This window comes from Myxine glutinosa, chromosome 9, assembly GCF_964187855.1.
Source record: "Myxine glutinosa chromosome 9, kmMyxGlut1.1, whole genome shotgun sequence".
NCBI lineage: Eukaryota > Metazoa > Chordata > Myxini > Myxiniformes > Myxinidae > Myxine > Myxine glutinosa.
In genome coordinates, this window is record NC_136269.1 from 75766489 (window position 1) to 75778948 (window position 12460).

At 49.3% G+C, this 12460-nt stretch overlaps 1 non-coding gene across 1 annotated transcript; it reads right to left on the bottom strand.

Annotated features, from left to right (window-relative positions):
* Positions 1 to 1981: 1981 nt before the first annotated feature.
* Positions 1982 to 2055, bottom strand: TRNAS-ACU (transfer RNA serine (anticodon ACU)). The gene has a single exon. It is a non-coding gene; the product is annotated as a tRNA-Ser (tRNA).
* Positions 2056 to 12460: the final 10405 nt, after the last annotated feature.

Here is a 12460-nt window from a genome sequence, read left to right on the forward strand (position 1 = left end):
CGCGCACAAAGGCCTCTGACAAGTACTCGGAATTGCATCTGAACACAAATGAATGCACCAACTTTTCTGAACCCTGCTGGACTTCACATGACCTCTTTCTGAACCCTGCTGAACTTCACATGACCTCTATCTGAACCCTGCTGGACTTCACACGACCTCTATCTGAACCATGCTGGACTTCACATGACATATATCTGAACCCTGCTGGACCTACTGCGACCTCTTTCTGTACCCTGCTGGACCTCCTATGACCTCTTTCTGTACCCTGCTGGACCTCCTATGACCTCTTTCTGAACCCTGCTGAACCTCCTCTGACCTCTTTCTGAACCCTGATTGACCTCCTACGACATCTTTCTGAACCCTGCTGGACTTCACATGACCTCTATCTGAACCCTGCTGGACTTCACATGACCTCTTTCTGTACCCTGCTGGACCTCCTATGACCTCTTTCTGTACCCTGCTGGACCTCCTATGACCTCTTTCTGAACCCTGCTGAACCTCCTCTGACCTCTTTCTGAACCCTGATTGACCTCCTACGACATCTTTCTGAACCCTGCTGGACTTCACATGACCGTGCCTTTTTACTGACGGTCTGCCAGTCTTCGTTGGTCGACGTTGCAGATCCCAGTGTACTTCAGGAAGCATGGGCGTGCTTTCGCAGGCAGCCGGAACAAATGACAAATTCCTCCTCCAACCATATTTGAACGTTGGGCCTGGCCAGCAGGTTCGTGAAAGACTTGAGCCCAGCTTGACCCTCGTTCCGATGGCGGTGATACCTTGGGTTTCTCTGTTCCTCAAGGAAGTAGAACTAAAAAAGCAGGTTTGGAACGGGAAGATGACGTAATCTGTTGCCAAATCCTTGACGCGAGGGTCGCGACTGTATTTTAAAGAGGTGACCAAGGTTACTCAATTGTCACCAAGGGGTGGACTACCACTCCAATGAATTCGACTTCAGGAAAATATGTTGAAGAAGCAAAGCGACCACGCGACTTTATTAAATATTGCTAAAAGTGAAGTCAAAATCAGTTTTGAGCCAGGTTGGAGTCGAACCTACAATCTTCTGATTCGTAGTCAGACGCGTTATCCATTGCGCCACTGGCCCATGTGACTACTAGCTATCACTCCTACTGATATGTTTTAGTGCTGCAATAATGAGTGATCAACGTAAGGGGTGTCCGGTTGTCGCAGACGTGCACGTTCCTGAGCCACGCGCACAAAGGCCTCTGACAAGTACTCGGAAATGCAGCTGAACACAAATGAATGCACCAACTTTTCTGAACCCTGCTGGACTTCACATGACCTCTTTCTGAACCCTGCTGGACTTCACATGACCTCTATCTGAACCCTGCTGGACTTCACATGACCTCTTTCTGAACCCTGCTGGACCTCCTGCGACCTCTTTCTGTACCCTGCTGGACCTCCTATGACCTCTTTCTGAACCCTGCTGAACCTCCTCTGACCTCTTTCTGAACCCTGCTTGACCTCCTACGACATCTTTCTGAACCCTGCTGGACTTCACATGACCGTGCCTTTTCACTGACGGTCTGCCAGTCTTCGTTGGTCGACGTTGCAGATCCCAGTGTACTTCAGGAAGCATGGGCGAGCTTTCGCAGGCAGCCGGAACAAATGACAAATTCCTCCTCCAACCATATTTGAACGTTGGGCCTGGCCAGCAGGTTCGTGAAAGACTTGAGCCCAGCTTGACCCTCGTTCCGATGGCGGTGATACCTTGGGTTTCTCTGTTCCTCAAGGAAGTAGAACTAAAAAAGCAGGTTTGGAACGGGAAGATGACGTAATCTGTTGCCAAATCCTTGACGCGAGGGTCGCGACTGTATTTTAAAGAGGTGACCAAGGTTACTCAATCGTCACCAAGGGGTGGACTACCACTCCAATGAATTCGACTTCAGGAAAATATGTTGAAGAAGCAAAGCGACCACGCGACTTCATTAAATATTGCTAAAAGTGAAGTCAAAATCAGTTTTGAGCCAGGTAGGAGTCGAACCTACAATCTTCTGATTCAGTAGTCAGACACGTTATCCATTGCGCCACTGGCCCATGTGACTACTTGCTATCACTCCTACTGATATGTTTTAGTGCTGCAATAATGAGTGATCAACGTAAGGGGTCTCCGGTTGTTGCAGACGTGCACGTTCCTGAGCCACGCGCACAAAGGCCTCTGACAAGTACTCGGAATTGCAGCTGAACACAAATGAATGCACCAACTTTTCTGTACCCTGCTGGACCTCCTATGACCTCTTTCTGAACCCTGCTGAACCTCCTCTGACCTCTTTCTGAACCCTGATTGACCTCCTACGACATCTTTCTGAACCCTGCTGGACTTCACATGACCTCTATCTGAACCCTGCTGGACTTCACATGACCTCTTTCTGAACCCTGCTGGACCTACTGCGCCCTCTTTCTGTACCCTGCTGGACCTCCTATGACCTCTTTCTGAACCCTGCTGAACCTCCTCTGACCTCTTTCTGAACCCTGCTTGACCTCCTACGACATCTTTCTGAACCCCGCTGGACTTCACATGACCGTGCCTTTTCACTGACGGTCTGCCAGTCTTCGTTGGTCGACGTTGCAGATCCCAGTGTACTTCAGGAAGCATGGGCGAGCTTTCGCAGGCAGCCGGAACAAATGACAAATTCCTCCTCCAACCATATTTGAACGTTGGGCCTGGCCAGCAGGTTCGTGAAAGACTTGAGCCCAGCTTGACCCTCGTTCCGATGGCGGTGATACCTTGGGTTTCTCTGTTCCTCAAGGAAGTAGAACTAAAAAAGCAGGTTTGGAACGGGAAGATGACGTAATCTGTTGCCAAATCCTTGACGCGAGGGTCGCGACTGTATTTTAAAGAGGTGACCAAGGTTACTCAATCGTCACCAAGGGGTGGACTACCACTCCAATGAATTCGACTTCAGGAAAATATGTTGAAGAAGCAAAGCGACCACGCGACTTCATTAAATATTGCTAAAAGTGAAGTCAAAATCAGTTTCGAGCCAGGTAGGAGTCGAACCTACAATCTTCTGATTCGTAGTCAGACGCGTTATCCATTTCGACACTGGCCCATGTGACTACTAGCTATCACTCCTACTGATATGTTTTAGTGCTGCAATAATGAGTGATCAACGTAAGGGGTCTCCGGTTGTCGCAGACGTGCACGTCCCTGAGCCACGCGCACAAAGGCCTCTGACAAGTACTCGGAATTGCAGCTGAACACAAATGAATGCACCAACTTTTCTGAACCCTGCTGGACTTCACATGACCTCTTTCTGAACCCTGCTGAAATTCACATGACCTCTATCTGAACCCTGCTGGACTTCACATGACCTCTATCTGAACCATGCTGGACTTCACATGACATATATCTGAACCCTGCTGGACTTCACATGACTCCTTTCTGAACCCTGCTGGACTTCACATGACCTCTATCTGAACCCTGATGGACTTCACATGACCTCTTTCTGAACCCTGCTGGACCTACTGCGACCTCTTTCTGTACCCTGCTGGACCTCCTATGACCTCTTTCTGAACCCTGCTGAACCTCCTCTGACCTCTTTCTGAACCCTGATTGACCTCCTATGACCTCTTTCTGAACCCTGCTGAACCTCCTCTGACCTCTTTCTGAACCCTGCTTGACCTCCTACGACATCTTTCTGAACCCTGCTGGACTTCACATGACCGTGCCTTTTCACTGACGGTCTGCCAGTCTTCGTTGGTCGACGTTGCAGATCCCAGTGTACTTCAGGAAGCATGGGCGAGCTTTCGCAGGCAGCCGGAACAAATGACAAATTCCTCCTCCAACCATATTTGAACGTTGGGCCTGGCCAGCAGGTTCGTGAAAGACTTGAGCCCAGCTTGACCCTCGTTCCGATGGCGGTGATACCTTGGGTTTCTCTGTTCCTCAAGGAAGTAGAACTAAAAAAGCAGGTTTGGAACGGGAAGATGACGTAATCTGTTGCCAAATCCTTGACGCGAGGGTCGCGACTGTATTTTAAAGAGGTGACCAAGGTTACTCAATCGTCACCAAGGGGTGGACTACCACTCCAATGAATTCGACTTCAGGAAAATATGTTGAAGAAGCAAAGCGACCACGCGACTTCATTAAATATTGCTAAAAGTGAAGTCAAAATCAGTTTTGAGCCAGGTAGGAGTCGAACCTACAATCTTCTGATTCGTAGTCAGACACGTTATTCATTGCGCCACTGGCCCATGTGACTACTAGCTATCACTCCTACTGATATGTTTTAGTGCTGCAATAATGAGTGATCAACGTAAGGGGTCTCCGGTTGTCGCAGACGTGCACGTTCCTGAGCCACGCGCACAAAGGCCTCTGACAAGTACTCGGAATTGCAGCTGAACACAAATGAATGCACCAACTTTTCTGAACCCTGCTGGACTTCACATGACCTCTTTCTGAACCCTGCTGGACCTACTGCGACCTCTTTCTGAACCCTGCTGGACTTCACATGACCTCTTTCTGAACCCTGCTGGACCTACTGCGACCTCTTTCTGTACCCTGCTGGACCTCCTATGACCTCTTTCTGAACCCTGCTGAACCTCCTCTGACCTCTTTCTGAACCCTGCTTGACCTCCTACGACATCTTTCTGAACCCTGCTGGACTTCACATGACCGTGCCTTTTCACTGACGGTCTGCCAGTCTTCGTTGGTCGACGTTGCAGATCCCAGTGTACTTCAGGAAGCATGGGCGAGCTTTCGCAGGCAGCCGGAACAAATGACAAATTCCTCCTCCAACCATATTTGAACGTTGGGCCTGGCCAGCAGGTTCGTGAAAGACTTGAGCCCAGCTTGACCCTCGTTCCGATGGCGGTGATACCTTGGGTTTCTCTGTTCCTCAAGGAAGTAGAACTAAAAAAGCAGGTTTGAAACGGGAAGATGACGTAATCTGTTGCCAAATCCTTGACGCGAAGGTCGCGACTGTATTTTAAAGAGGTGACCAAGGTTACTCAATCGTCACCAAGGGGTGGACTGCCACTCCAATGAATTCGACTTCAGGAAAATATGTTGAAGAAGCAAAGCGACCACGCGACTTCATTAAATATTGCTAAAAGTGAAGTCAAAATCAGTTTTGAGCCAGGTAGGAGTCGAACCTACAATCTTCTGATTCGTAGTCAGCCGCGTTATCCATTGCGCCACTGGCCCATGTGACTACTAGCTATCACTCCTACTGATATGTTTTAGTGCTGCAATAATGAGTGACCAACGTAAGGGGTCTCCGGTTGTCGCAGACGTGCACGTCCCTGAGCCACGCGCACAAAGGCCTCTGACAAGTACTCGGAATTGCAGCTGAACACAAATGAATGCACCAACTTTTCTGAACCCTGCTGGACTTCACATGACCTCTTTCTGAACCCTGCTGAAATTCACATGACCTCTATCTGAACCCTGCTGGACTTCACACGACCTCTATCTGAACCATGCTGGACTTCACATGACATATATCTGAACCCTGCTGGACTTCACATGACTCCTTTCTGAACCCTGCTGGACTTCACATGACCTCTATCTGAACCCTGATGGACTTCACATGACCTCTTTCTGAACCCTGCTGGACCTACTGCGACCTCTTTCTGTACCCTGCTGGACCTCCTATGACCTCTTTCTGAACCCTGCTGAACCTCCTCTGACCTCTTTCTGAACCCTGATTGACCTCCTATGACCTCTTTCTGAACCCTGCTGAACCTCCTCTGACCTCTTTCTGAACCCTGCTTGACCTCCTACGACATCTTTCTGAACCCTGCTGGACTTCACATGACCGTGCCTTTTCACTGACGGTCTGCCAGTCTTCGTTGGTCGACGTTGCAGATCCCAGTGTACTTCAGGAAGCATGGGCGAGCTTTCGCAGGCAGCCGGAACAAATCACAAATTGCTCCTCCAACCATATTTGAACGTTGGGCCTGGCCAGCAGGTTCGTGAAAGACTTGAGCCCAGCTTGACCCTCGTTCCGATGGCGGTGATACCTTGGGTTTCTCTGTTCCTCAAGGAAGTAGAACTAAAAAAGCAGGTTTGGAACGGGAAGATGACGTAATCTGTTGCCAAATCCTTGACGCGAGGGTCGCGACTGTATTTTAAAGAGGTGACCAAGGTTACTCAATCGTCACCAAGGGGTGGACTACCACTCCAATGAATTCGACTTCAGGAAAATATGTTGAAGAAGCAAAGCGACCACGCGACTTCATTAAATATTGCTAAAAGTGAAGCCAAAATCAGTTTTGAGCCAGGTAGGAGTCGAACCTACAATCTTCTGATTCGTAGTCAGACACGTTATCCATTGCGCCACTGGCCCATGTGACTACTAGCTATCACTCCTACTGATATGTTTTAGTGCTGCAATAATGAGTGATCAACGTAAGGGGTCTCCGGTTGTCGCAGACGTGCACGTTCCTGAGCCACGCGCACAAAGGCCTCTGACAAGTACTCGGAATTGCAGCTGAACACAAATGAATGCACCAACTTTTCTGAACCCTGCTGGACTTCACATGACCTCTTTCTGAACCCTGCTGGACCTACTGCGACCTCTTTCTGAACCCTGCTGGACTTCACATGACCTCTTTCTGAACCCTGCTGGACCTACTGCGACCTCTTTCTGTACCCTGCTGGACCTCCTATGACCTCTTTCTGAACCCTGCTGAACCTCCTCTGACCTCTTTCTGAACCCTGCTTGACCTCCTACGACATCTTTCTGAACCCTGCTGGACTTCACATGACCGTGCCTTTTCACTGACGGTCTGCCAGTCTTCGTTGGTCGACGTTGCAGATCCCAGTGTACTTCAGGAAGCATGGGCGAGCTTTCGCAGGCAGCCGGAACAAATGACAAATTCCTCCTCCAACCATATTTGAACGTTGGGCCTGGCCAGCAGGTTCGTGAAAGACTTGAGCCCAGCTTGACCCTCGTTCCGATGGCGGTGATACCTTGGGTTTCTCTGTTCCTCAAGGAAGTAGAACTAAAAAAGCAGGTTTGAAACGGGAAGATGACGTAATCTGTTGCCAAATCCTTGACGCGAAGGTCGCGACTGTATTTTAAAGAGGTGACCAAGGTTACTCAATCGTCACCAAGGGGTGGACTGCCACTCCAATGAATTCGACTTCAGGAAAATATGTTGAAGAAGCAAAGCGACCACGCGACTTCATTAAATATTGCTAAAAGTGAAGTCAAAATCAGTTTTGAGCCAGGTAGGAATCGAACCTACAATCTTCTGATTCGTAATCAGACGTGTTATCCATTGCGCCACTTGCCCATGTGACTACTAGCTATCACTCCTACTGATATGTTTTAGTGCTGCAATAATGAGTGATCAACGTAAGGGGTCTCCGGTTGTCGCAGACGTGCACGTTCCTGAGCCACGCGCACAAAGGCCTCTGACAAGTCCTCGGAATTGCAGCTGAACACAAATGAATGCACCAACTTTTCTGAACCCTGCTGGACTTCACATGACCTCGATCTGAACCCTGCTGGACTTCACATGACCTCTTTCTGAACCCTGCTGGACCTCCTGCGACCTCTTTCTGTACCCTGCTGGACCTCCGATGACCTCTTTCTGAACCCTGCTGAACCTCCTACGACATCTTTCTGAACCCTGCTGGACTTCACATGACCTCTATCTGAACCCTGCTGGACTTCACATGACCTCTATCTGAACCCTGCTGGACTTCACATGACCTCTTTCTGAACCCTGCTGGACCTACTGCGACCTCTTTCTGTACCCTGCTGGACCTCCTATGACCTCTTTCTGAACCCTGCTGAACCTCCTCTGACCTCTTTCTGAACCTTGCTTGACCTCCTACGACATCTTTCTGAAACCTGCTGGACTTCACATGACCGTGCCTTTTCACTGACGGTCTGCCAGTCTTCGTTGGTCGACGTTGCAGATCCCAGTGTACTTCAGGAAGCATGGGCGAGCTTTCGCAGGCAGCCGGAACAAATGACAAATTCCTCCTCCAACCATATTTGAACGTTGGGCCTGGCCAGCAGGTTCGTGAAAGACTTGAGCCCAGCTTGACCCTCGTTCCGATGGCGGTGATACCTTGGGTTTCTCTGTTCGTCAAGGAAGTAGAACTAAAAAAGCAGGTTTGGAACGGGAAGATGACGTAATCTGTTGCCAAATCCTTGACGCGAGGGTCGCGACTGTATTTTAAAGAGGTGACCAAGGTTACTCAATCGTCACCAAGGGGTGGACTACCACTCCAATGAATTCGACTTCAGGAAAATATGTTGAAGAAGCAAAGCGACCACGCGACTTCGTTAAATATTGCTAAAAGTGAAGTCAATATCAGTTTGGAGCCAGGTAGGAGTCGAACCTACAATCTTCTAATTCGTAGTCAGACGCGTTATCCATTGCGCCACTGGCCCATGTGACTACTAGCTATCACTCCTACTGATATGTTTTAGTGCTGCAATAATGAGTGATCAACGTAAGGGGTCTCCGGTTGTCGCAGACGTGCACGTTCCTGAGCCACGCGCACAAAGTCCTCTGACAAGTACTCGGAATTGCAGCTGAACACAAATGAATGCACCAACTTTTCTGAACCCTGCTGGACTTCACATGACATATATCTGAACCCTGCTGGACTTCACATGACTCCTTTCTGAACCCTGCTGGACTTCACATGACCTATATCTGAACCCTGCTGGACTTCACATGACCTCTTTCTGAACCCTGCTGGACCTACTGCGACCTCTTTCTGTACCCTGCTGGACCTCCTATGACCTCTTTCTGAACCCTGCTGAACCTCCTCTGACCTCTTTCTGAACCCTGATTGACCTCCTACGACATCTTTCTGAACCCTGCTGGACTTCACATGACCTCTATCTGAACCCTGCTGGACTTCACATGACCTATATCTGAACCCTGCTGGACTTCACATGACCTCTTTCTGAACCCTGCTGGACCTACTGCGACCTCTTTCTGTACCCTGCTGGACCTCCTATGACCTCTTTCTGAACCCTGCTGAACCTCCTCTGACCTCTTTCTGAACCCTGCTTGACCTCCTACGACATCTTTCTGAAACCTGCTGGACTTCACATGACCGTGCCTTTTCACTGACGGTCTGCCAGTCTTCGTTGGTCGACGTTGCAGATCCCAGTGTACTTCAGGAAGTATGGGCGAGCTTTCGCAGGCAGCCGGAACAAATGACAAATTCCTCCTCCAACCATATTTGAACGTTGGGCCTGGCCAGCAGGTTCGTGAAAGACTTGAGCCCAGCTTGACCCTCGTTCCGATGGCGGTGATACCTTGGGTTTCTCTGTTCCTCAAGGAAGTAGAACTAAAAAAGCAGGTTTGGAACGGGAAGATGACGTAATCTGTTGCCAAATCCTTGACGCGAGGGTCGCGACTGTATTTTAAAGAGGTGACCAAGGTTACTCAATCGTCACCAAGGGGTGGACTACCACTCCAATGAATTCGACTTCAGGAAAATATGTTGAAGAAGCAAAGCGACCACGCGACTTCGTTAAATATTGCTAAAAGTGAAGTCAAAATCAGTTTTGAGCCAGGTAGGAGTCGAACCTACAATCTTCTGATTCGTAGTCAGACGCGTTATCCATTGCGCCACTGGCCCATGTGACTACTAGCTATCACTCCTACTGATATGTTTTAGTGCTGCAATAATGAGTGATCAACGTAAGGGGTCTCCGGTTGTCGCAGACGTGCACGTTCCTGAGCCACGCGCACAAAGGCCTCTGACAAGTACTCGGAATTGCAGCTGAACACAAATGAATGAACCAACTTTTCTGAACCCTGCTGGACTTCACATGACCTCTATCTGAACCCTGCTGGACCTACTGCGACCTCTTTCTGGACCCTGCTGGACTTCACATGACCTCTTTCTGAACCCTGCTGGACCTACTGCGACCTCTTTCTGTACCCTGCTGGACCTCCTATGACCTCTTTCTGAACCCTGCTGAACCTCCTATGACCTCTTTCTGAACCCTGCTGAACCTCCTCTGACCTCTTTCTGAACCCTGCTTGACCTCCTACGACATCTTTCTGAACCCTGCTGGACTTCACATGACCGTGCCTTTTCACTGACGGTCTGCCAGTCTTCGTTGGTCGACGTTGCAGATCCCAGTGTACTTCAGGAAGCATGGGCGAGCTTTCGCAGGCAGCCGGAACAAATGACAAATTCCTCCTCCAACCATATTTGAACGTTGGGCCTGGCCAGCAGGTTCGTGAAAGACTTGAGCCCAGCTTGACCCTCGTTCCGATGGCGGTGATACCTTGGGTTTCTCTGTTCCTCAAGGAAGTAGAACTAAAAAAGCAGGTTTGGAACGGGAAGATGACGTAATCTGTTGCCAAATCCTTGACGCGAGGGTCGCGACTGTATTTTAAAGAGGTGACCAAGGTTACTCAATCGTCACCAAGGGGTGGACTACCACTCCAATGAATTCGACTTCAGGAAAATATGTTGAAGAAGCAAAGCGACCACGCGACTTCATTAAATATTGCTAAAAGTGAAGTCAAAATCAGTTTTGAGCCAGGTAGGAGTCGAACCTACAATCTACTGATTCGTAGTCAGATGCGTTATCCATTGCGCTCACTGGCCCATGTGACTACTAGCTATCACTCCTACTGATATGTTTTAGTGCTGCAATAATGAGTGATCAACGGAAGGGGTCTCCGGTTGTCGCAGACGTGCACTTTCCTGAGCCACGCGCACAAAGGCCTCTGACAAGTACTCGGAATTGCAGCTGAACACAAATGAATGCACCAACTTTTCTGAACCCTGCTGGACTTCACATGACCTCTTTCTGAACCCTGCTGAACTTCACATGACCTCTATCTGAACCCTGCTGGACTTCACACGACCTCTATCTGAACCATGCTGGACTTCACATGACATATATCTGAACCCTGCTGGACTTCACATGACTCCTTTCTGAACCCTGCTGGACTTCACATGACCTCTATCTGAACCCTGCTGGACTTCACATGACCTCTTTCTGAACCCTGCTGGACCTACTGCGACCTCTTTCTGTACCCTGCTGGACCTCCTATGACCTCTTTCTGAACCCTGCTGAACCTCCTCTGACCTCTTTCTGAACCCTGATTGACCTCCTACGACATCTTTCTGAACCCTGCTGGACTTCACATGACCTCTATCTGAACCCTGCTGGACTTCACATGACCTCTATCTGAACCCTGCTGGACTTCACATGACCTCTTTCTGAACCCTGCTGGACCTACTGCGACCTCTTTCTGTACCCTGCTGGACCTCCTATGACCTCTTTCTGAACCCTGCTGAACCTCCTCTGACCTCTTTCTGAACCCTGCTTGACCTCCTACGACATCTTTCTGAACCCTGCTGGACTTCACATGACCGTGCCTTTTCACTGACGGTCTGCCAGTCTTCGTTGGTCGACGTTGCAGATCCCAGTGTACTTCAGGAAGCATGGGCGAGCTTTCGCAGGCAGCCGGAACAAATGACAAATTCCTCCTCCAACCATATTTGAACGTTGGGCCTGGCCAGCAGGTTCGTGAAAGACTTGAGCCCAGCTTGACCCTCGTTCCGATGGCGGTGATACCTTGGGTTTCTCTGTTCCTCAAGGAAGTAGAACTAAAAAAGCAGGTTTGGAACGGGAAGATGACGTAATCTGTTGCCAAATCCTTGACGCGAGGGTCGCGACTGTATTTTAAGGAGGTGACCAAGGTTACTCAATCGTCACCAAGGGGTGGACTACCACTCCAATGAATTCGACTTCAGGAAAATATGTTGAAGAAGCAAAGCGACCACGCGACTTCATTAAATATTGCTAAAAGTGAAGTCAAAATCAGTTTTGAGCCAGGTAGGAGTCGAACCTGCAATCTTCTGATTCGTAGTCAGACGCGTTATCCATTGCGCCACTGGCCCATGTGACTACTAACTATCACTCCTACTGATATGTTTTAGTGCTGCAATAATGAGTGATCAACGTAAGGGGTCTCCGGTTGTCGCAGACGTGCACGTTCCTGAGCCACGCGCACAAAGGCCTCTGACAAGTACTCGGAATTGAAGCTGAACACAAATGAATGCACCAACTTTTCTGAACCCTGCTGGACTTCACATGACCTCTTTCTGAACCCTGCTGGACCTACTGCGACCTCTTTCTGAACCCTGCTGGACTTCACATGACCTCTTACTGAACCCTGCTGGACCTACTGCGACCTCTTTCTGAACCCTGCTGGACTTCACATGACCTCTATCTGAACCCTGCTGGACTTCACACGACCTCTATCTGAACCATGCTGGACTTCACATGACATATATCTGAACCCTGCTGGATTTCACATGAAATATATCTCAACCCTGCTGGACTTCACATGACCTCTTTCTGAACCATGCTGAACTTCACATGACCTCTATCTGAACCCTGCTGGACTTCACACGACCTCTATCTGAACCATGCTGGACTTCACATGACATATATCTGAACCCTGCTGGATTTCACATGAAATATAT